The 21,953-nt window shown below is 45.0% G+C and overlaps 1 protein-coding gene across 1 annotated transcript in view; it reads right to left on the reverse strand.

The window, feature by feature from the left end:
* Nucleotides 1–21,953, reverse strand: part of POC1A (POC1 centriolar protein A) — a 99,872-nt gene that overhangs the window by 76,962 nt on the left and 957 nt on the right. The window lies entirely within an intron of this gene.

The raw sequence follows: 21,953 nt of genomic DNA on the forward strand, positions 1-21,953 counted from the left end.
CAGTTGAGGAAAAATCTTAGAGCATGACAGAAAAGATGTCAAAGCCATATAGCCCTTTCATCACAGAGCATGCACAGAGTGAAAGCAAATAAAACTCCCTGTCAAGACCAGATGTTGCATGGATAATGCTTTTCACTGTGACCAGAATGCATCACATGGGAGCCATACAAAAAAGAATATCCATGAAATAGGAAATAATTGCAATATTATGTCCAACTCAGTGCATAAGCCCAGATCTACCTTTGCCTTTGATAGGACACTTCATTACAGCCTGCTGAAGCCAAAAGCAGGCCAAACAGATATGGTGGAGGGAGGCAAGCAGAACCAGTTTAGGAGAAGGCAGTCCCTTGAAAGCTGATGCCTCCATGGGCCTCACTCCTTTTTTTCCTGTAAATGTGTACACCTGAGTGTGGGCCTAGAAATGACAGAAGGAGCCTGATATTAAACTGATATTAAAAGACACTGAGTCACAGTGGCCTATTATGCACGATCACTGAAATGGCGATTTGCGGTCACATGGAAAACGTGGAGGAGGAGGAAGCAAAGCAAACTGCAAACGCATGGGACAGAACGCAATGGTGGCAAAACCCAGAGCAGCTGCTGGCTGCGGCTGACGAGGCGGCGATGCGAAGCAAACAGGAAGGGAGGCAAGCACAATGCTGACCGAGGCTGGTCCGCCAAGCAGGGCGGCCACGGCTTGCACAGGCACAGGCCATGCCGGCGGAACCAAAGGGCACGGAAGGGGAGAGAGCAAGCACACCCAGAAGCCCTGTACACCACGGACCTCCCCAATTATGCATGCGGCCACTCCGGAGCCACTTCTGGTTGCGCCCTGGTCACCCGGGAAGCTCCACTTTCTTCTGCATTTTGCTAACACAGCTTTTTCAGCTGCATACGTCGACTCTGCGCCTGGCTTCCACCTGCGGTGTGCATTATTGGTGATTTTTGTCCGGGCACTCCGATGCACTCTGCTTCACGTGCGGACATTATAAGCGAGAGTGTCCGATGATGGAATGCGACATGGGATGGGATGTAACCATGAATAATGTAATATCGGGAGCAGGCAGACATCCGCGTTTGTTGGCAGTGTTGGTTAATGGTGAGAGGCGAGGAGCTTTAGTAGATAGTGGAAGCTCAATGTTGATGGCAGGGGCAAACCAAGTGAAACAACCCAGCGAAAGCGAAAGAGAACTTGTTAGCGGCCCAAAAATACCAAAAAACGTATTATGATCAGCGAGCTAGAAAACAAGTATTCTCAGTTGGAGATTGGATATTACTACATCGCAGAGGATTAGGCTTTGCCGATGGTGATAGGTGGCGCGGACCTTATAGGATTTCCCGAGTCTTGGGTCCCGTGACTTACGAAGTTCTGAGGAAAGACAGGAAACGTCGAGCAAGGAAGGTGCATGTAAATTACCTTAAGCCATGGTATTCTAGAGAGCCGGTGGAATGCACTTTAGAATTAGGTCTAGACCCCTTGAGTGATGGCAGCCCACCCTGGCAGGAGGGGGAAAAGCAGGGTGGGCTGCCATCACTCCAGGGGTCTACTCCTATAGAACTGTCGCTACCAGAAGAGATAAAAAGGAAAGTTGAAAACGTAGTGAGGAAGCCAATCCCCATTCTCCATGATTCAAAGGTCCACCGATGCCCGCTAATTCTTTTCTTGAATGCATACATTTAAACCGTCGATTGCCCCCCTGTGGCAATGAATTCCTTTTTGAATGCTCGGAACACCTGCATTGCCAATTTTTTGCCATCACATTGATCCGTATGTGGCTGTTTGGCAGGGTCCTCCTGCTATCTGGTGTTGACCTTAGCAACATTAGTGGTTGCCACATGTAGGTTTTTTTTCTTCCCCACCCCAGCCTTCTGTGCACCTGCATGGGCGCCACTGCTGCTACCTTCCCTCCGGCACACATACACACTCCCCAGTGAGGGTTTGCTGCTATTGCCTCCCCTCCCCTCACCCGCATGCATGCACAAACACTCCATGGAGTTCCCTTGCTGTGGGTGGCCAGTAGGGTTGGGGACTTTGGCGCCCGAAGCAGCTGGCCTCTCCTAGCACAGCCAGCACTGTGCCGTGTGGGGGAGGGGAGGTGTGGGCGCCAGTGCCCGGTGGGCGCACACACACAGGTACATCAAGTTACTTTGAGGGGAAGGGAGGAGGGAGCACATGGCTCCCTCATATGATCTGATGGGGAGGCTTCTTCATAGGGGGTAACTCAGGGGGCAGGGGGGTGGGTAGCATGGGAGAAGAACTTTCTCTAGGGAGGAAAGGGGGAAGAGGGCAGGAGCATTAAAGAGGCATGGTTTCTGCTACAACATTTGGAAGACTTCTTTCTGCCATTGCCTGCATGTCTGTCCACCTATCTGTTGCTCCAGGATGTCAGACATTTTAAAAAGACGTTCCTATCCCCGGGAGCCAAAGTGGAACGAGGCAGGCACCTTTCATGTGCCTCCATAATTTCCCTCCACTGGTTGTCTGCTGGTTGCTCTCCATTAGCTAGCACTACATAGGTTGGTGAATCCACTTTTTGAGATTCACCAACTAGCATTTTAAAATGGAGGATGTAGCTGGCCGGTTACTGCCCAGATGCTGCATGTTGGCAATGTCATATGGAGGGGTTGGAATAGAACGACAACGAAAGGTAAATATTTCACTATTTTGAACGGGTGCAGAAATCCCCCAAGATCTGATCTCTCTTTCTCTCTCTGTATTAAGAAAATGCTGTTTGTTATGTATAACCTTTTACACAGAACAGAGAAACCAGCCTGTGCAAGGCTGTAATTCATACAAGGTTTTTAGATTAGTTGAAGAATTAAGTTGGGAAGTGAATTATATACACTTTAAAATTGTTTAGGTTAAAAATTAAGGGTCATTGTAACTCAGCCTTCCACATAAAGCTGGGCCAGATACAGACTGATGCCATGGGTCTGGAAATGTTCTGCCAAGGGTAAACCTGGGGGTTACAGCTGACCCAGTGACCCCATGCCAGGGCCTCCAGTGCTAGCCTGGAGACCCTGGGGGTGGGCCTGCAGATGACACTAAAAGTGTGGCATTATTGTATTCAAACCAGCCGTAGGAGGCAGATGTATAAAACCACATATAACCCTTTATTTTTTACACAGGAGCTTTGGACACAGTCCCCCTCTGACATTTTCATTTTGCTACAACTAAAATAACCCCCCCCCCAAAAAAAAAAGGTTTTCCAGTCTGGCGTGTCATTGGGTAATGTCACACTAGGCAACTGAACGACGGGGTTATCAGGCTGAGCAGCAGTATGGTCCCAGGCAGGCTGAAAACAGGAGTCATAAGCCACAGCTGCAAAACACACCTTTATTAAGGGCTTCAACAGTGCCCTTTCTGTATGCACAGCTTACTTCAGATTATTACTGAATGGAAGTCAGTATAACTTATTGTCAGCCATTCAGTCAGTGGTGATCCCATGGCTCAGCTGTCACCAGTATAACTTTAAGAAGCTTTAATTTGGATCATATGACTGCAGTCTGCACATTTTTTCCCATATGGAAACCTAGAATATGTGTTTTGCTTTTACAGTAGGGTGGCTATCTTTTTTGCCATGTTACCCCCTTCAGTATTGCTTAGGCATTTCTCTCTCTCTCTCTCTCTCTCTCTCTAGCTGCTGACTACCTGGTATTTCCCCTTTAAATTGGCTGCAAAGCAGGGCAGATGGACCATGCTAGTTCCTGGATTGTATTATACTTCATTTATAGCCAGAAGTTTCAGCCTGTATAGAGACCTCTGGTAATGCATGCTCTCCCCCCTCCCCCAGCTACCAGATGTTGCCCCTTTAAATTGGCTGCAAAAGGATCATAGCTTCTACGGAAAAAAACACCATCAGTCTTTCCAGCAATGCCAAGCTTTAAACAGATTACCTTTAGTATCTGCAAGCAGCAGAGTCCATAAAAGAACCATCTGTAGAGAGAGACCACCATGTGCCTGTGTTTAGACTTGCCGTTCTTTTCTGACCTCCCAGTGTGGGTTCACAACTTCCCAGGGCATCACGTTGATTGAGTGGGCCTTACAGTTAGGAACTAGCACTTTGAATTGTTCAGATAATGGAATGGTAGTCAATGCAGGAACTGAGCCACCATATCTCCCAATAATTGAAGTTTTTAGGCCATTTTTAAAAGGCAGTCCCATTCTAAGTGCATTACAGTGATTTAACCTGGATGTGATCAAAGCCTGGATCACTGTGGCTGCAGCCCAGGTTTCGGGGACGGCCATAGCTTGTGGATCAGCCAAAGCCAACAGAAGGTGCTACGTGCCACAGAGGAAGCAGCAAATAAAGGCCAGGATCCAGCAGCGCTCTGGACTGTGAACCTGCTCTCTCGGTGGGAGTACAACCTTCTACAGGGCAGCTGAAAAGCTTTGCTATTGACCAAGAGCCCCTCAGTCTTGTCCAAATTGAGCCTCAGTTTATTGGTCCTTGTCTATCCAATTACATTTCCAAGAACTTGTTCAGGACTTCCATGGATCCAGCTGACTCAGCCATTAAAGGGCTGGGATGTCATCAAATGATTGGTGATTCCTCACTCCAGATCCACAGGCAACTTCCCCATTGGTTTCATAGACATGTTAAATATCAGCTTTATAAATTCCTGCAAACTGCTTCTCTCAGAGCTCTCTCAGCCTCACCTGCCCCAAAGGGTGTCAGCTGTGGGGAGAGGAAGGAAAGGCTAATATAAGCCACTCTGGGATTCCTTTGGGCAGTGATAGGCAGGGCAGAAAACCCAACTCTTGTTCTACTGGGAAGGTGCTACTGAGAAACAGCGTCTCCCCCCTCCACATGTCCCCAGGGCCTCATGGTGCTTCTGTGCCCCATCTGCACTTTCCCCGTCCTCCATGCCCTTGGTCTCAAATTTGCTTTGTTGTGATGGTCTCGGAATAATTGCAGACAGACCATATGGAAAGGGAAAGTCTACATCTTCTCAGTCCCATCAACAGTATTTTCCCTGCTGCAATTGCCTGTGGTGATTACACCCAAAGTTTTCCTCGCTTCTCAGATTGCAAATTGCAAAATTCACATGATTTACTCATGAGTAAACATCCCCAGGTCAGAGGCTTTTCCTGGCTGCCCTCCCACAATGTTGGCAGGGGACTTTTCCAGGCCTCGCACACACACGCCTCCAGAAAGCACACAGAGACTATGCCAGGAGGCAGCTCACTCCCCCACCACCACCATATCCTCTGAGTTGAAAGAGGCCAGAAGGCCAGGGCAACTTCCTGGCAGCAAGGCATGCTCTGAGGCTGGTGCTTCTTCCACCCAGCAGAGTTCTGAAACTGGCAGGAAGTTGGAAGCAGAGAACTGATCAGTTATTAGGCTTTCCTGGCTGAGAGCTCCCTCCTGATTGGGGCTAAAGTACCAAGGCAGGCCATTCCTGGCTGAGGGCTATAACGTAATCATGAGTAAACATTCCCAGGGTAAAGGCTTTTCCTTGCCATCCTGGGTACCAGAAGACCAGCAGGGAAGCATTTCTGGGCCTCCTGCAGCCCCCCCCCCCCCCGATGTCCTCTGAGTTGAAAGAGGCCAGGGCAACTTACTGGCAGCAGGGCATGCTCAAAGGCTCACTCTTCTTCCACCCAACAAACTTCTGAAACTGGCAGAAAGTTGGAGGTGGAGAGCTTGTTCCTTATTAGCCTTTTCTGTTTAATAGCTCCCTCCTGGAACTAAACTACCAGGGTGGGCCATTCCTGGCTGAGGGCCATCTCCTGTTGGGGGTAAATTTCCAGGGGGAGGTCAAGCAAGTAGGGAGTAACTTATCTGCATGCGATTTAAGCTTATTGGCCCTCATTGGCAGAGTGCAATTTGAAGTAATTGGTCCTCATTGGCAGAGTGCAAGTTGAAGTATTTGGCCTTCATTGTCAAAATGCAATTTGAGCTGATTGGCCCTCATTGGCAGAGTGCAATTTGAGGTAATTGGCCCTCATTTGCAGAGTGAAATTTGAACTGATTGGCCCTCAGTAGCAGAGTGCTCCATCTCTATTGGTTGCACACCCCTAGGAAGGGCCAATCAGGTCATGGGTGAGTAGTCAGTTTGGAATTTATAAGGTTTACTGATGATGATTTACTGCTTCAAAGAAAGCAATGATTAGAACTCTGGTCTCAAAAAGAATCTACAAGTGGTATGGGGAGAAAATGAAATGAGGAATTTTGTGTGAGGGAACAGTTTGTATATCTAATTAGAAGGGACTACTTGCCTTTCTTCTCTTCACACTTCAAAAGGTACTTTTCCCTTTGAACATTTGCAGCAGTGTCACCTGAGATCCTTACTTCTCAGCCAGGAACATGAGCTGCCTGCTGCTGTGCCATCTTGACATACATTCTAACTGCTTTTGTGACATTCCCACATGTTGTGTCTGTGGACCTAGTGAGGACCGAGCTTGAGGTCCAAGGCAGGATCATAACCCTGCACACCATCAGCCAATGCACAGCTAGATCCCAACTGTGGGATCCAGTCAGTTTGAACTGAAAGTAACCAATCGTGTGCACTGGTGGGAAGACCTATTGTGTTGCAGTGTATGTGAATTGGGAGTTTTGGTGGGGTTTCCAGTTCAGTTTTTGCCTCTTGTACTGTCTAACTGGGGTCACAATAAAGAGCTGAAATGAACTCCCAGTGTCCTGGTGTCTGCACTTATAGATTTAACACTTGGGTCATTTGAGTTTATCTTTTACTCTCTGTTCCATCTGTTCAGAGGCCAATTGTAGAATTATGTTTATTCTTGCCTTCTGCAAACTAGAGCAGGGGTCCTCAACCCCCGGTCTGCAGCCCGGTACCGGGCCGTAAAGGCCATGGTACCAGGCCGCCAGCGGCCGTTCCTGCCTCCCCCCCCCCGCAGTGAGAGGGGGGGATAGAGGCAGGCGCAGCCACCGGCACGCCAGCAATGCAAACGCGCACGCGTGGAGCTGCTGCGCATGCGTGTTTGCGCCCCCTGCTGGCGAAAACACACATGTGCGGCAGCTCTGCGTGTGCGCGTTAGCGCCACCTAGTGGCAAAAACGCGCACATGCGGCAACTGCGCGTGCGTATTTACATGCAGCTGCGGCAGCCGGGCCACCAGATCTCTCCCACCCTCGGAGGCGGTCCCCGACTACAAGAAGGTTGGGGATCGCTAAACTAGAGAACATAATGAGAATTTGATCTTAATCTGTTGTATGCTTTATCGGCAAATGGGCAAAGTACATTTTTCAATGGACAGAACCTGCTAGAGTTCAGTGCTTTAAGGCTATCTGAACACTAAACCTGTCCTAGAGAGGACTGGATGGACTCCCCTAGGAACTAGGGTTGCCAAGTTTCCAGGTGGGATCTGGAATTCTCCCAGAATTATATGTAATCTCCAGATTAGAAATACCAGGGCCATTCCGCACAATGACCAATGTTGCCAAATGTTTGCGGTATGCAGAAATGCTATATTTAATTGTGGAATTTCATCATTCCGCATACCTTCAATTCTAGTAGAATACTGAAGTCCCAGTAGCGGTCTATTCATTCCCCACAGGTTTCCGGTCTTGCTGGAATCGCAACAAAGGAGGCGATATTTTTCCGCGCTTCTTCCTGCTTCTGGCCATCAATCAAACAGAACAGCCAAAGAACTGTTGTGTCTAAGGGGTGGGGGAAATGGTGATCGCATCTCCGGAAGCTCGGGAGCGAGAGCTAGGGAGGGACATTATTTCTACCGCTATTTTGAGAACACACATGTCTTTTGCTGATGTGTTGCGGCTTGTGCTCAGAAGTGTAGCGTTTTTTCCAGGGGGAATCCACTTTTCTGGATTTCCTCCTAAGCACTATAAAATTCTGATTGTTGCTGGAGTTTGGCGGGAATTTTGCGGTTTGTTTACGACGTCATGTGGAACAAATTAATAGCGTTTACAAAAGGTAAGACTTTGGCTACATTTAAGTTGTGCAGAATGGACCCCAGTGTCCTGTAGAAAATAGCAGTTTAAAAGTGCATACTCTATTATGATGGCCCTGCAGTTAGAGCCCTCTCCCAAATCCCTCTGCAGGCACCACCCCCAGATCTCCAGGAATTTCCCAGTCCATAACTGGGCATCATACTAGGAATAGCCATTGTAGGCTTTGGGTTGCCTATTTAGCATCTCACAATAGAGTGGCAGTACAGGAGAAGGTTACCAATATTCTTACAGTTAGACAGGGCTGTCTTAATGCAGGGACACACTGGGCAGTTATCCGGAGGCGCCACCAGCATAAGGGCCCCATGCTAAACTATGCATGCATTGATAGGTTGTGATATGTAGATGGACATGCTGTTTAATATCCAGAGTGTTCATGTGGAAGACACTGACTAACTATGCAGGGAAATGTTCATTTTCAAGACTGAAACTTATAAAAAATCAGCTTTTCAGCACAATGGGGCAGCAGCGTTTGAACCAGCTTTCACTCAAGTGTATGGAAAATGACATCCTGAAGACCATTAAGCCAGTTCTAAAGCAATTTCCTGCAACGAAATTTTGCAAATGTTTGTGTTGAACTCTTGTTTAATAATAAATAATTCATAGTAATCCATAGTAATTTGTTCCATCCCCATCTGAGTGATTCATACAACTACCATTTATATGTTGAAATTTTTTGTTCAAGTTCAAGGCTCATGTTATAGTGTCCAAACATTTGTGTTGATTAATCTTTGCTGTACATCATGCTTTTAATGTTGAAACATTACTTGTGTTTGAGGTATCGATAATTTAATGTTATGTTTTTATTCGTGATGGTGCTTGTGTAGGCAGGGTCCGGGGCCTATAATGCTATTATGATGGCCCTGCAGTTAGAGCCCACTTCAGTTTGCATTCAGTGAACATTTGGTTTCTTGTTGAGCACATTTCCAAACAACTTTACTCAAACCAGCCCTCTTATGTGCATATGCCATTTTCTGAGGTCAGAACTTTGCAAAATGAAATTCTTCTTCCAGATTTATTGCTTTTCTGATTGCTGGGGGGGAATGTGATTGAGCAACTGCTGTTGGATGTTGTTTGGCATTGCTATGAATGACATCAAGCTTATAAATAAGTATTTGGAACTCAGACCAGATGTAGTGTTCTCATGGAAACCAAGTTTAATACACTCTTCCCAATTCTGGATTCCAAACTCATAGTTTAAGCTTTTTGCAGTCTGCAGCCTGACTGCATAAAACAGCCAGTCCTGATCACATGTTCCCTCTGTATGCTGGCAAAGCAGACAGGAGACATGGATGTGTTAACTCCACACTCTGCCTCCGTATAATTGCCAGCTTGTCAGAACCATATCTACACATCTGCTGGGTGAGTGGTGCAGTATTCACCACACCAGGCATCTCACACAGAGCTTGCTTGGCCAGGGATGATGCACGGGAGAACCAGCTGCAGCACAGTACTCAGCTTGTCCAGGCTGGGCAGGAGAGGTGGTTGCAGCTGGGAAATTCTCTCAGCAATGCTGCAGCCAAGGGATGCCAGCTTCCAGGTGGGACCTGGGGATCCTTTGGAATTACAGCTCATCTCCAGACTACTGAGGGATTTACCAGGAGAAAAAAGGCCTAAACAAGCACCACACTGGAAGTGATGTAATCACACCAGCATCATCATGCACTTGTATTTGGGCAAAAACTTCTATAGTAGAAGCTAGTTTTACCATAGTGTCACCCAGATGTCACTGGCCTGATGACATCACTTCCTGTGTGATGCCACCAGCGAAGCCTAGGCCTTTCTTTTCTCCTTGTAAGTCCCTCCCACCCCCTGCTGATTGACAGGTAGCCTGGCAACCCAACCTAGTGTTCACCAAGTTAGGTCAAGTAAGATAAACAGCCCCAGCAAGGCTTCTGATAGGCAGCAGAGATTTTTAAAACTATTACACTGGCAGCAGTTGTTACCACAGTATAAGGTAAGCTGTGGTAGATATTTTGGGTGGTTCCACCTCCTGCAACAGCCATTTTGTTGTTGTGCCTACCACTCAGAATTCCAAATGTGCCTGCAAGTTCAAAAAGGTTGCATACCCTTATCCTAGACTATATATGATATACATAAAATTATCCTTGAAAGCTGCCATTTCTTCTAAAGGAATTGATCTCTGTAATGTGAAGATCAGTTGTAATTCTGGGAGAACTTCAGGCCACACCTTGAGGTCGGTAAGCCTAGATTTAACCAAGCCTAGTATTTGGACCAAAACTCAGATACAGCCAGTAGGAACCAAGCCTAATAATGTTTTAATTCTACTCCCAACAATGTGCTCTATCTCCTACAGAGCAGATTAACCCTTTTGTTACCACAGACATGAAAGTAGTGAACATAAGACCGATTCTGTATTGAGGTGCAAAACTCACACTGTCTCCTGCTTGCAAACACATGGTTGTAAGCCATGCACTTGCAAACCTCTTCCTGGGAGACCACTCCCGTGTTTTCCCTCTGCCTTGTTCCGGCTTTTTGCCTCCCAACAAGGCATCAAGGGAAAACATGTCAAACTTCTCCCCCAGCTACTTGGCTTGTCAATCACAGCAAGCCACCAATCAAAGCATGATTGTCTTGGTGACTCAAGCTTCTTCTTCCTTCTTCCTTCTTCCTTCAAGGCCCAAAATAATTTTTTAAGTGCCCTTCCACATTGCTATGCAGTAATGCCACAACATAAATGCATTTTTTTAATAATAATTTTATTGTTTATTATTATATAAAGCATTTACAGAGAAGTTGTAAAGAAAAAGCGACCAGTTGATATGGTTTGCCATCTCTTTTAACATAGATATTTAGTTCTCATCACATATTATTCCTAGTCTAGAAGTTTTTACCATTTTTCTTAGCCAAGTGATTGTTAATACATATGAGATCTGTTATAGGAATACATTCTGTTATTATCTTAAATGATATTAGGTCAGTCTCCTTCATAAATTGGCCCTGACCCAAGAATTACTACTGTTGTCTTGTTAATGCCTATAAAATATGGTTTGTCATCCTCTTTTGGCATACATATTAACATACATATTCAATTCCCATCGCATATTAATCCTGATCTAGGAGTTATTACCATCTTTCTTAACAAAGTAGTTGTTGATACATAGGAGGGTATAATCTATTATAAGGATATATTCTATTATTGTCTTAAATGATATAAAGTCAGTTCCCTTCATATATTGGACCTGTCCTAAAGGTTGCTACTGCTATTTTTCTCACAAGAAGCCAGGAGAATACTCCATTGTTCAGCTCATCTTTCAGGTGGTCGCAGAAAATGAAATTGTGTTTTTTTCCATAGTAGAGTGTTTCTGATTGTCCTTCTGTCAGGGCCAGAGAAATCTCTTGCTTGATTCTTGCTTGTAATCGCCTTTGAGGGGGCTCTGAATCCTTTGTCAATCTGGATCTCTTCCTCTGGTCGCACAGAAATATCTCCTGATAGCTTCCTAGTTGCTGTCGCTTTTGAATAGACTCTTTTTATTTTGCTGATCCAAGTCATTTCCTGCTCTGAATAGACTTCCAGGTTTTTGGTACTTTCCTTCCGTGAATCTGTTTTCCCAGGTTCTTTAAAGATACTTTGGGTTTTTACATCTCTGGCACTCTCTCCCTCCAGTTGATTAACTTCCAGACATTGAAGTTTCACTTGATTTACTGTTAGCTGAGCTGCGTCATCAGCTGGTCTCTCCGGATCTTGGGCTCCATCCAAAAGCTCCCCCTTAGTCCCACGAATTTCCTTTTCCAGCTTATTGACTGCTTTCAGTATCTCTGAGTTTCCTTTGCATAACAAATGGAAAACCTGTGCCTTAGTTAATTCTTCCATAGTTCTAGGCAGTCACAAACTATAAACAGAAAGTCTCGTGAGGTCTCGCGGGAGCACGAGCGATCCCAAATTATCAGTTTGTCGATCTCCGTATCAAGTCAAATTCTCCCACTGAACTTTCACCCATAAATCTTCAAAGCACTCTCTTTGTTTGGTTAATGGGTATAATTAGCTGGGAGTCTCTCACTCGGGGAAAGAAGGAATTCGCTTGTGAATTTGTTGACGGGGGGGGAGGAAAGAGCTTGTGGGAGAAGAGAGAGAAAAGCCAGAAAGCTTTCAATTCTTACTGTTGTAGGTTCCAGCTTCTGTCAGCTTCTGCTCCTGTCGATCTGGTAAATGATGGTCTGGGAAGGATGTGAGGTCGGCTGGTCGTTTCAAGCTTGTAAAGTTGTTTGCGACAAAGACGCCATCGTGACCTTGAGCACAAGCCGCTATTAATCCAGGGAGGTCTTGCTATCTCCCTACGGATCTGTAGGACCCTCAGGTCACCGTTCCCAGTTCCTGGGGTGACCGGTGAGCAGATTTGCGTATCTGTTCAGGTCAGCCAGGTGCAGAAGCCCCTGACCCTCGGCATGGCTTAAGAGCTGAACAGAAGTCCAGCTTTCTTTATGGCGCCATCTTCAGTTTTTCCCCCAACATAAATGCATTTTAAATTATAAAAACACTTCCGTGTTGCTATGGAGAAACATCACAACAATAAAGCATCCCCCCCCCCATTTGACATTCATACTGTTTCAGACTCAATGTTTGGATAGAGTTGTGAGGGGCTGAACATGGTAACTGGACCTTGAAGAGTGATTGTGTGTAAGCAGTAGGCTTAAAAAATAAAGAGGATGGACACCTACTGATTGGGGCATCTTTTCCCCATTCATTCACCTCCTGATCCCAAAAAGACCATGGACACTTTAGGGAAATTTTCATTTTAACTTATGCAAAGTAGCTTTGCAGTCCTGCGGCAACATGGACCGTGCCATATTTTTAAAATTCTCAGAGCAGGAAATGGAGAGGGAAGGGTGGGTGCAACGGTGGGCAAACCACTGCAGGGACTCTCATACGTTTCTCCCTCCACACAAGCTTGCCCCAGTTGCTCCCTGATATGAAGCAAGATAACGAGTGTCAAATCCAGTTTTGGTGATTTCCCTCACCCTGTGGCAAATCTGGCCAAAAGAGCCAGGCCCTGGACAGCTTCGGGATGCAGACGATGTCAAGCTCAAAAACCCACCAGCAACCAGAGGCTATCCAGGGGTAGATTCCTTGTGCGGAATCGGTCTGAATCCTCCCTCAGTCACCCACTCACACACATTGTTAGGCTTGCCCACCTTCCAGTGGAGCCTGGAGAACTCCTGGAATTACAGTTGATCAACTGACTTTAAAAATTACTTCCCTTTCAGAAATTGGCTGCTTGGAGGCTGAACTCCAAACACTATGGCTGCCACTATGCCCACTGAGGTCCCCCTCCTTTTTAAACTCAGCACTTCCCAGGCTCCTCCCACAAACTGCAGTCTGTGTACTTTGACCTATAGAACTCCTGCCTAGGAACACAGAGGGCTTTAAAAAAATCAGAGCCCCCAACCCACCCACAGAGGCATTTGTGCCATTATTGCTTTCTTGATTTGGCTTCCAGATATTTGTTTAAAATAAAATTCTTTGAAGGTTGTTTATTCCCTGGTAAGGTGCACATTTACCAATATTTTATAGAAAGGAATGGGGTGGGGCACATCCATATCACCTCCTTTGCTGCTTCTCACTGAAAAAAGGTTTCTTGATAGGGCAACATGTGAAAGCTAAACCATGTATGTAGCTCCAGCTGAATTTGGAGAAGTTCATTACAGGAGGAGTCCTTTCCAGGAGAAGAAGGAAAGGGAAGTGGCCAAATATTTCTGACACTATTGTGCTTGCAGATTGCACTTCTTGTTCCATCCAGGCTCATGCAGCTGCACTTTGCCAGGGAACCATGCATGGAGGGTATCTCATCCTTTTAACTTTCACTCAGTTTTGCCCTGCTCTATTACTGACATTTCCCCTCTTCTCAATAACAAAGAAGAGAGCCCAGTTTTGAATTGTGAAAGCAAGATACGTTTGAAGGTTTAGACATCCTCTCCCTTCTTTGCACAGCCCTAAGGTAAACTGAGGCTGCATGAGTCTTCAATTTGCATTTTATGGAAGGATCTAGACATGTGATCTTCTTATCTGTTTGAGCCCTCACAAAACATTTGACATACTTTCACCAGTGTTTGCTTTTAGCTTCCTTGTGGCCTATATAAAGTCACTGAGTATTAGCAGGAAGGGGCGTTTCTAAGGAAAATCATTAGGATCTTCTCCTTGTCTGCCACCCAAAGAACAATCAAAACAAGCAGTAGGATCGAGGGCCCCTCCTCAATTCGGCCAGGACATCAGGCTCTCCTCCCATTGCATCCTTTCCCCTGAGGCAACGGAAAGGGGTATTGTCAAACAGAGGGGTGGGGAGAGGGTTAATCGGTCATCGGATTTAGAATGATTTTATTCGGGGATGGTTATATTTTATTGTGGGGTTTTTAATGTTTTAACCCACTGCAAGCCAACTTGCTGGGAGCGGTGGGTAATAAATCCAATCATCATCATCTGTTTTTTTCTGGTTCAGGGCAGCTCTCAGCTATTCAGAAATAAAAATAAACCTTTATGTATATTAAGGTTGTCACTACTAGCTGGCACCTTGGCTGGAGAATCATGCCATTCCAGTTGAAACCTGAGATGACATCATCACATCAAGGTGGCACTTGAGGATTCACCCAGATGCTGTGGTTGAAGCTTTTCAAACCTGTGGTTAGCTTTGGAATTTTGATAGGAGGTTGTAAGCATCACCCCCAAAATGGCTGCTAGAGGAGCTACAGCCAAACTCCATGCTGTATTACCAACTCCATGGTGTGTCTGGAAACAGGAATGTTAATGGTCCAAGACAAAATCTGCCTGTCAGCAATAGGAATGTGGCTGAAATAAATACATAATCCACAGGGTATAGTTTCTTTAACCCTGAATGACAACTTCCAATCATATGATTGAACATATGAAGCTGCCCTTTTCAGAATCCATCCATTAGCCTGTCATGGTATTATCTGTATTTTATTCGGAAGCATAGTCAAGCCACTAGGAGGAGAGCAGGCTTGGAGAAGGAGGGGTGAGATTCTACAGCTAAACACTCACTGCTGTTTATCAAACAGCCCATATCACTGGAATCTGAGAATAGAACAAAGAACAGTACTATTTCAGCCTCCCAACAGGTTCTAGAGATCTTAGGAATGGAACCCCCCACAATGACAAGGGTCTATGTTCAGAGGTTCTGGCAGTAATCACACAAATCCAGGTTCTTCTGTAGTCATCTGGGAGACTATCTCAACTATACGCAGTAACTTAAGTGTAATAAGGGCCATGTCCTCAATTGTAATTTGGAGAAAAACTGCATACATACTCTGGCGGAAACCCCTGAAGGGCCATGTCCTCAATTGTAATTTGGAGAAAAACTGCATACATACTCTGGCGGAAACCCCTGAACCTTGGGGTTGAGATGCGCCCAGTATATCTGATAAGGCAGCTCCACTTAAACACCACTATAAGAGTCAAGGTAGGAACTTCTGGCTCACTGTACAATCCTGTTTTCATATTATTGTGACAGCCAATGGCCAATACAATAACATCTTATCTAATTATCTTATCTTATCTAATTAACATGCACTCGAAAGCTTACACCTTGAATAAATATTTCTTGGTCTTAAAGGTGCTATTGGACTCTGATTTTGTTGTGCTCAACAATGCAGCATCTAATGCGAACATGGACACTGGTACTAGAGTATGCAACAAACCCAGATGCGAAATTTGCTGCCACATACAGTCCAAAGAAACAATTACTGGACCTAACAACATCAGGTCAAATCCTCTGCCAAAGAATTAATGGACACAAGTCTGACATCAAAAACCACAGGACTGAAAAACCTGTAGGGGAACACTTTAACCTTCCAGGACATTCAATAAGGAACCTCAAAGTAGCTGTTTTATTGCAAAGGAACTTCAAGAACAGAACAGAAAGGGAGACTGCAGAGATGCAAGTTATTACAACACTCAAAACAATGGCATACACTGGACTCAACAAGGACATAGATTTTCTATCTCATTTGTTCAAGTCTTATATCCACATTCTGCACAATGCACTCTTCTTTTAAATTTATTTTATTTGGGTCAATGTGACTGTAATGTGATGTTAGTAATATGTAATGTCATTTTGAATTTAACTCTCTGGTCTCAGGACAAGATAGTTGCCAGCACAGCTTTTCACTTGCAGGAATGTTTTCACACTTGGGTGGAGACAGAATGAGGCCCAGCAATAAATGGTAAAGTGACAGCCATTAACGTAGACAGCTTTATTTCTCCAATGTTTTTGTGAACTACAACTGTACTCAAGGGGACTGATTGGCTCTTTGAATAAATCTTGAATAAATCTTTGTTGGTCTTAAAGGTGCTATCGGATTCTGATTTTGTTTAACTACATACAGTGTAGAAAATCCATTAGATTTCCAAACATCTTTTGTTAATGTTTTACGATAACTGTGAAGGGGAGACAGTTGGCTTGGATAAATGGAACTGGAGGGAGTAGTCTTTAGCTCTATGCCATTTTCCAAACCAAAATCACATCTCCCAAAGCAATTACCTTGCTGGGGGAGGGGTGAGGAGGATGTCAGAGAGATAGGGCAAACCTAAGCAGAGTTACATCCTTCTAAACTGACTGAAAAACAATGTTAAGTTTTATTCAGGATTGTAAGAGGAAACATGAGATACTAAGTAGAACATCATTTGTATCTCCTGCAAATCAAAAGATGAATAACTTTTATTCTGACACAGTAGAGCAGGTCACATCCGTTTGATGGCTGCTAGGGAAGAAAGCTTGCTAAAACCAGGATTTCACAGTATTTGTGGAGATATGATTTGCAAGTGAGTAAAATTCCCTGTGTTATGTTTCTCATTTTTTGCCTTATCTGTTTGATTGAGGTAATGAATGTCATGTCATGAATGTCATGTATTTTACTTGTTTGGAACATTTACTGTTTGTCATTGATTTCTGAAACTACCTGTGGCTATAATAAACACAATAATAAATACATGTGCTTTATAAAGTTTGAAGTTGAGAACATCTTGCATTATGTGCTCTCTTTTTCATTAATAAAAAGCATCATGTTCATCTTGAGATCTCTCTGTGACTCCCACCGCAGCACATTGCAAACAGTGATAGTCCAGCAATTATTGATCATGGGCATACAGTCTGCTATGAAGGTTTTCATTAATGATCCCTCTAGAGCAGGGGTAGTCAAACTGCGGCCCTCCAGATGTCCATGGACTACAATTCCCAGGAGCCCCTGCCAGCGAATGCTGGCAGGGGCTCCTGGGAATTGTAGTCCATGGACATCTGGAGGGCCGCAGTTTGACTACCCCTGCTCTAGACGCACCTTGAGGGACACTTCCCTTAGATTTGGCAAGCTCATAGTGAAACTGTGGTTTGAATCCAATTCACCCAAGTCACGTTGCATAATTGTGGTTAATGGGTTACTTATCTATACAGTTGCCTTCTATGCAAGAGGCAGTTATGAAGTAGGCCACTTGCGAAAGAAACTGATGTAACCTGATAAGGCAGATAAAAACAGAACACTATGCAACTGCGATACTCTAAGAGCTTAGAAAGGATTCACTTATGAAGCTCTATGTATTAATTAGGCCACGATCGAAATCTTTTGAAAAGCCATGGGGGAAGGAATTATCTGGTCCATGTCTCACCAGATTGTTGAAAGAAGCATTTTCTGGGTCCTTAGGAACCCAAGGGCTGTGCAAAATGCGTCATAAATGTGGGCAGTGAGGCAAAGCAGCATGCACCAATGTACTCTGAATGTACCAAGCAGGTGCTTCTTTTTCAAGAACAAAGAAAAGTTCACCAGCATCTTTCCTTTCATAAGCCCTTTGAGAGTTGCATTGGAACGGCTGAAGGGTTGAGCCTTTGTGCAACTGCACTCCTGTCCGTGGTGGTTTGTGCAAGAGACAGTTCCAGGGAATGGTGTCTCAAGAGTCAGACTGAAAACTCATTCAGTGTTGCCATATTCAGAATTTGCTTGTTCATGTGATCACCTTGGCAGCTTCTTCCAGCAGGCAGTGATGAACACCTTTGAGCCGCATTTTTTCATCAGGCAATTCCATATTTATTTCATTCCTTTGATCCATATCTTACCCTGTGATTTAATTATACTGGCAATTAAAAAAGGAATGTAACAAGCATATAAAACTCAGCAGAAAGTAACCCTATGCAGACTTACTCTAGTCCAGTGGTTCTCAACCCTGGGGTTGGAACCCCAATTAGGGTCGCTTGGCCCCTTTCCTGGGGTCACCGGGTTGCCCGTTGCTGCCGCAGCGGCAGCATATAAAGGCGGGTGGTGGTGGTGGCAGGAGGAGGCCGGTGGCCATTGGCCGGCAGGTAGAGGCAGTGGACTCATGGCAATGTCTGCCTCCACGCTGGCTCAATTGTTGTGCGCATGCGCACACTGCATGTGCGCGCTACTGCCGCCACCACACCAGCTGCCGCCAAAGTTGGGGTTGCCCTGAAGAAAAGGTTGAGAACCACTGCTCTCGTCTAAGCCTATTGGCTTCAAGGGGCTTAAACTGGAATTTGTTGTTGTTGTTGTTATGTGCGAAGTCGTGTCCGACCCATCGCGACCCCATGGACAATTATCCTCCAGGCCTTCCTGTCCTCTACCATTCCCTGGAGTCCTTTTAAGTTTGCACCTACTGCTTCAGTGACTCCATCCATCCACCTCATTCTCTGTCGTCCCCTTCTTCTTTTGCCCTCGATCACTCCCAGCATTAGGCTCTTCTCCAGGGAGTCCTTCCTTCTCATGAGGTGGCCAAAGTATTTGAGTTTCATCTTCAGGATCTGGCCTTCTAAAGAGCAGTCAGGGCTGATCTCCTCTAGGACTGACCGGTTTGTTCGCCTTGCAGTCCAAGGGACTCGCAAGAGTCTTCTCCAGCACCAGAGTTCAAAAGCCTCAATTCTTTGACGCTCGGCCTTCCTTATGGTCCAACTTTCGCAGCCATACATTGCAACTGGGAATACCATAGCCTTGACTAAACGCACTTTTGTTGGTAGGGTGATGTCTCTGCTTTTTAGGATGCTGTCTAGATTTGCCATAGCTTTCCTCCCTAGGAGCAAGCGTCTTTTAATTTCTTTGCTGCAGTCCCCATCTGCAGTGATCTTGGAGCCGAGGAAAATAAAATCTGTCACTATCTCCATTTCTTCCCCATCTATTTGCCAGGAATTGAGAGGGCCGGCTGCCATGATCTTTGTTTTCTTGATGTTGAGTTTCAAGCCAACTTTTGCACTCTCCTCCTTCACCCGCATCAACAGGCTCTTTAGTTCCTCTTCACTTTCTGCCATTAGAGTGGTATCATCTGCATATCTGAGGTTGTTGATATTTCTCCCTGCAATCTTGATCCCAATTTGTGACTCCTCTAATCCCGCCTTTCTCATGATGTGCTCCGCATACAAGTTAAATAGGCAAGGCGACAGTATACAGCCTTGCCGAACTCCTTTCTCAATTTTGAACCAATCCGTGATTCCATGTTCAGTTCTCACTGTTGCTTCTTGACCTGCATATAAATTTCTCAAGAGACAAATAAGATGCTCTGGTATTCCCATCTCTTTAAGAACTTGCCACAATTTGTTGTGCTCCACACAATCAAAGGCTTTAGCATAGTCAATGAAGCAAAAGTAGATGTTCTTCTGGAACTCCCTAGCTTTTTCCATGATCCAGCGTATGTTGGCAATTTGATCTCTAGTTCCTCTACCTCTTCGAAATCCTGCCTGTACTTCTGGAAGTTCTCGGTCCACATATTGCTGGAGCCTAGCTTGTAGGATTTTGAGCATAACTTTGCTAGCATGAGAAATGAGTGCAATGGTGCGGTAGTTTGAACATTCTTTGGCATTGCCCTTCTTTGGGATTGGAATGTAAACTGACCTTTTCCAATCCTGTGGCCATTGCTGAGTTTTCCAAATTTGCTGGCATATTGAGTGTAGCACTTTTACTGCATCGTCTTTTAAGATTTTGTATAGTTCAACTGGAATGCTGTCACCACCACTAGCTTTATTGTTGCTCAGACTTCCTAAGGCCCATTTGACTTCACATTCCAGGATGTCTGGCTCCAGGTCAGTAACTACCCCACTGTGGTCATCAGGGATGTTAAGCTCGCTCTTGTATAGTTCTTCTGTATAATTTTGCCACCGTTGCTTAATCTCTTCTGCTTCTGTGAGGTCCCTACCATTTTGGTCCCTTATCATACCCATCTTTGCATGAAACGTTCTCTTCATATCTCCAATTTTCTTGAAAAGATCTCTGGTCCTCCCCATTCTATTGTTTTCTTCTATTTGTTTGCACTGTTCATTTAAGAAAGCATTCTTATCTCTTCTAGCTTTTCTCTGGAATTCTGCATTCAATTGGGTGTATCTTTCTCTTTCTCCCTTGCCTTTCACTTCCCTTCTCTCCTTAGCTATTTGTAAAGCTTCCTCAGACAGCCATTTTGATTTCTTGCATTTCTTTTTCTTTGGGATGGTTTTAGTTGCTACCTCTTGTACAATGTCGCGAACCTCCGTCCATAGTTCTTCAGGCACTCTGTCTATCAGATCTAATTCCTTAAATCTATTTGTCACCTCTACTGTATATTCGTCGGGGATATGATTTAGTTCGTACCTGAGTGGCCTAGTGCTTTTCCCTACTTTCTTCAATTTAAGCCTAAATTTTGCAACAAGAAGCTCATGATCTGAACCACAATCAGCTCCTGGTCTTGTTTTTATTGCCTGTATAGAACTTTTCCATCTTTGGCTGCAGAGTACATAGTCAATCTGATTTCTGTGTTGACCGTCTGGTGATGTCCATGTGTAGAGTCGTCTCTTGGGTTGTTGGAAAAGAGTGTTTGCTATGACCATTGTATTCTCTTGACAAAATTCTACCAGCCTGTGCCCTGCTTCATTTTGTACTCCAAGGCCAAACTTGCCTGTTATCCCGGTTATCTTTTGGCTTCCTACTTTAGCATTCCAATCCCCCATGATGATAAGCACATCATTTTTTGGCGTTGCTTCTATAAGGTGTTGTAGGGCTTCATAGAACTGATCAACTTCATCCTCTTCAGCAGCAGTGGTTGGGGCATAGACCTGGATCACTGTGATGTTGAATGGTTTGCCTTGGATTCGAACTGAGATCATTCTGTCATTTTGGGGATTGTATCCCAAGACTGCTTTTCCTACTCTCTTATTGATTATGAAGGCTACTCCATTTCTTCTGCGAGATTCTTGTCCACAGTAGTATACCTGATGGTCATCTGAATTAAATTCACCCATTCCTGTCCATTTTAGTTCACTGATTCCTAAAATGTCGATGTTCAGTCTTCTCATTTCTTGTTTAACCACGTCCAGCTTGCCTTGATTCATGGATCTGACGTTCCAGGTTCCTATGGAATAAAAATCTTTACAGCATCGGACTGTCTTTTCGCCACCAGTTACTTCCACAACTGAGCGTCCTTTCGGCTTTGGCCCAGTCGCTTCATTCATTCTGGCGCTACTCGTATTAGCCGTCTGCTCATCCCCAGTAGCATATTGGACACCTTCCGACCTGAGGGGCTCATCTTCCGGCGTCATATCGTTATGCCTATTGGAACTGTCCATAGAGTTTTCATGGCAAAGATACTGGACTGGTTTGCCATTTCCTTCTCCAGTGGATCACCTTTTGTCAGAGCTCTCAGCTATGACCTGTCCGTCTTGGGTGGCCCTGCACGGCATAACTCATAGCTTCACTGAGCTATGCAAGCCCCCTTGCCATGGCAAGGCAGCGATCCTTGAAGGGGGGTATTGTATATGTTGGTGATTTTATAAGATCAAACTGTGAAGTATAAATATTTTAATATCTTTTTCTACAAATGGGTTGGATCCATATGGGTATGTTCTGCTAACCCTGGAATTTCCCCTCATCCTGTCAAGATGACTTACCCTGAGAAATTCTTCCATCAGAGGAGCTTTTGTGTCAGCAAACGACTTCTTGCCTCACAGGAAATTGCTACTGTTTGCAGAATGAATCCAAGGGATCCAGCTCAATAATTCTGAGAAGACACAGGATGACACATGTGGCCTCT

The sequence above is a fragment of the Paroedura picta genome, chromosome 3 (assembly GCF_049243985.1).
Source record: "Paroedura picta isolate Pp20150507F chromosome 3, Ppicta_v3.0, whole genome shotgun sequence".
Taxonomy (NCBI): domain Eukaryota; kingdom Metazoa; phylum Chordata; class Lepidosauria; order Squamata; family Gekkonidae; genus Paroedura; species Paroedura picta.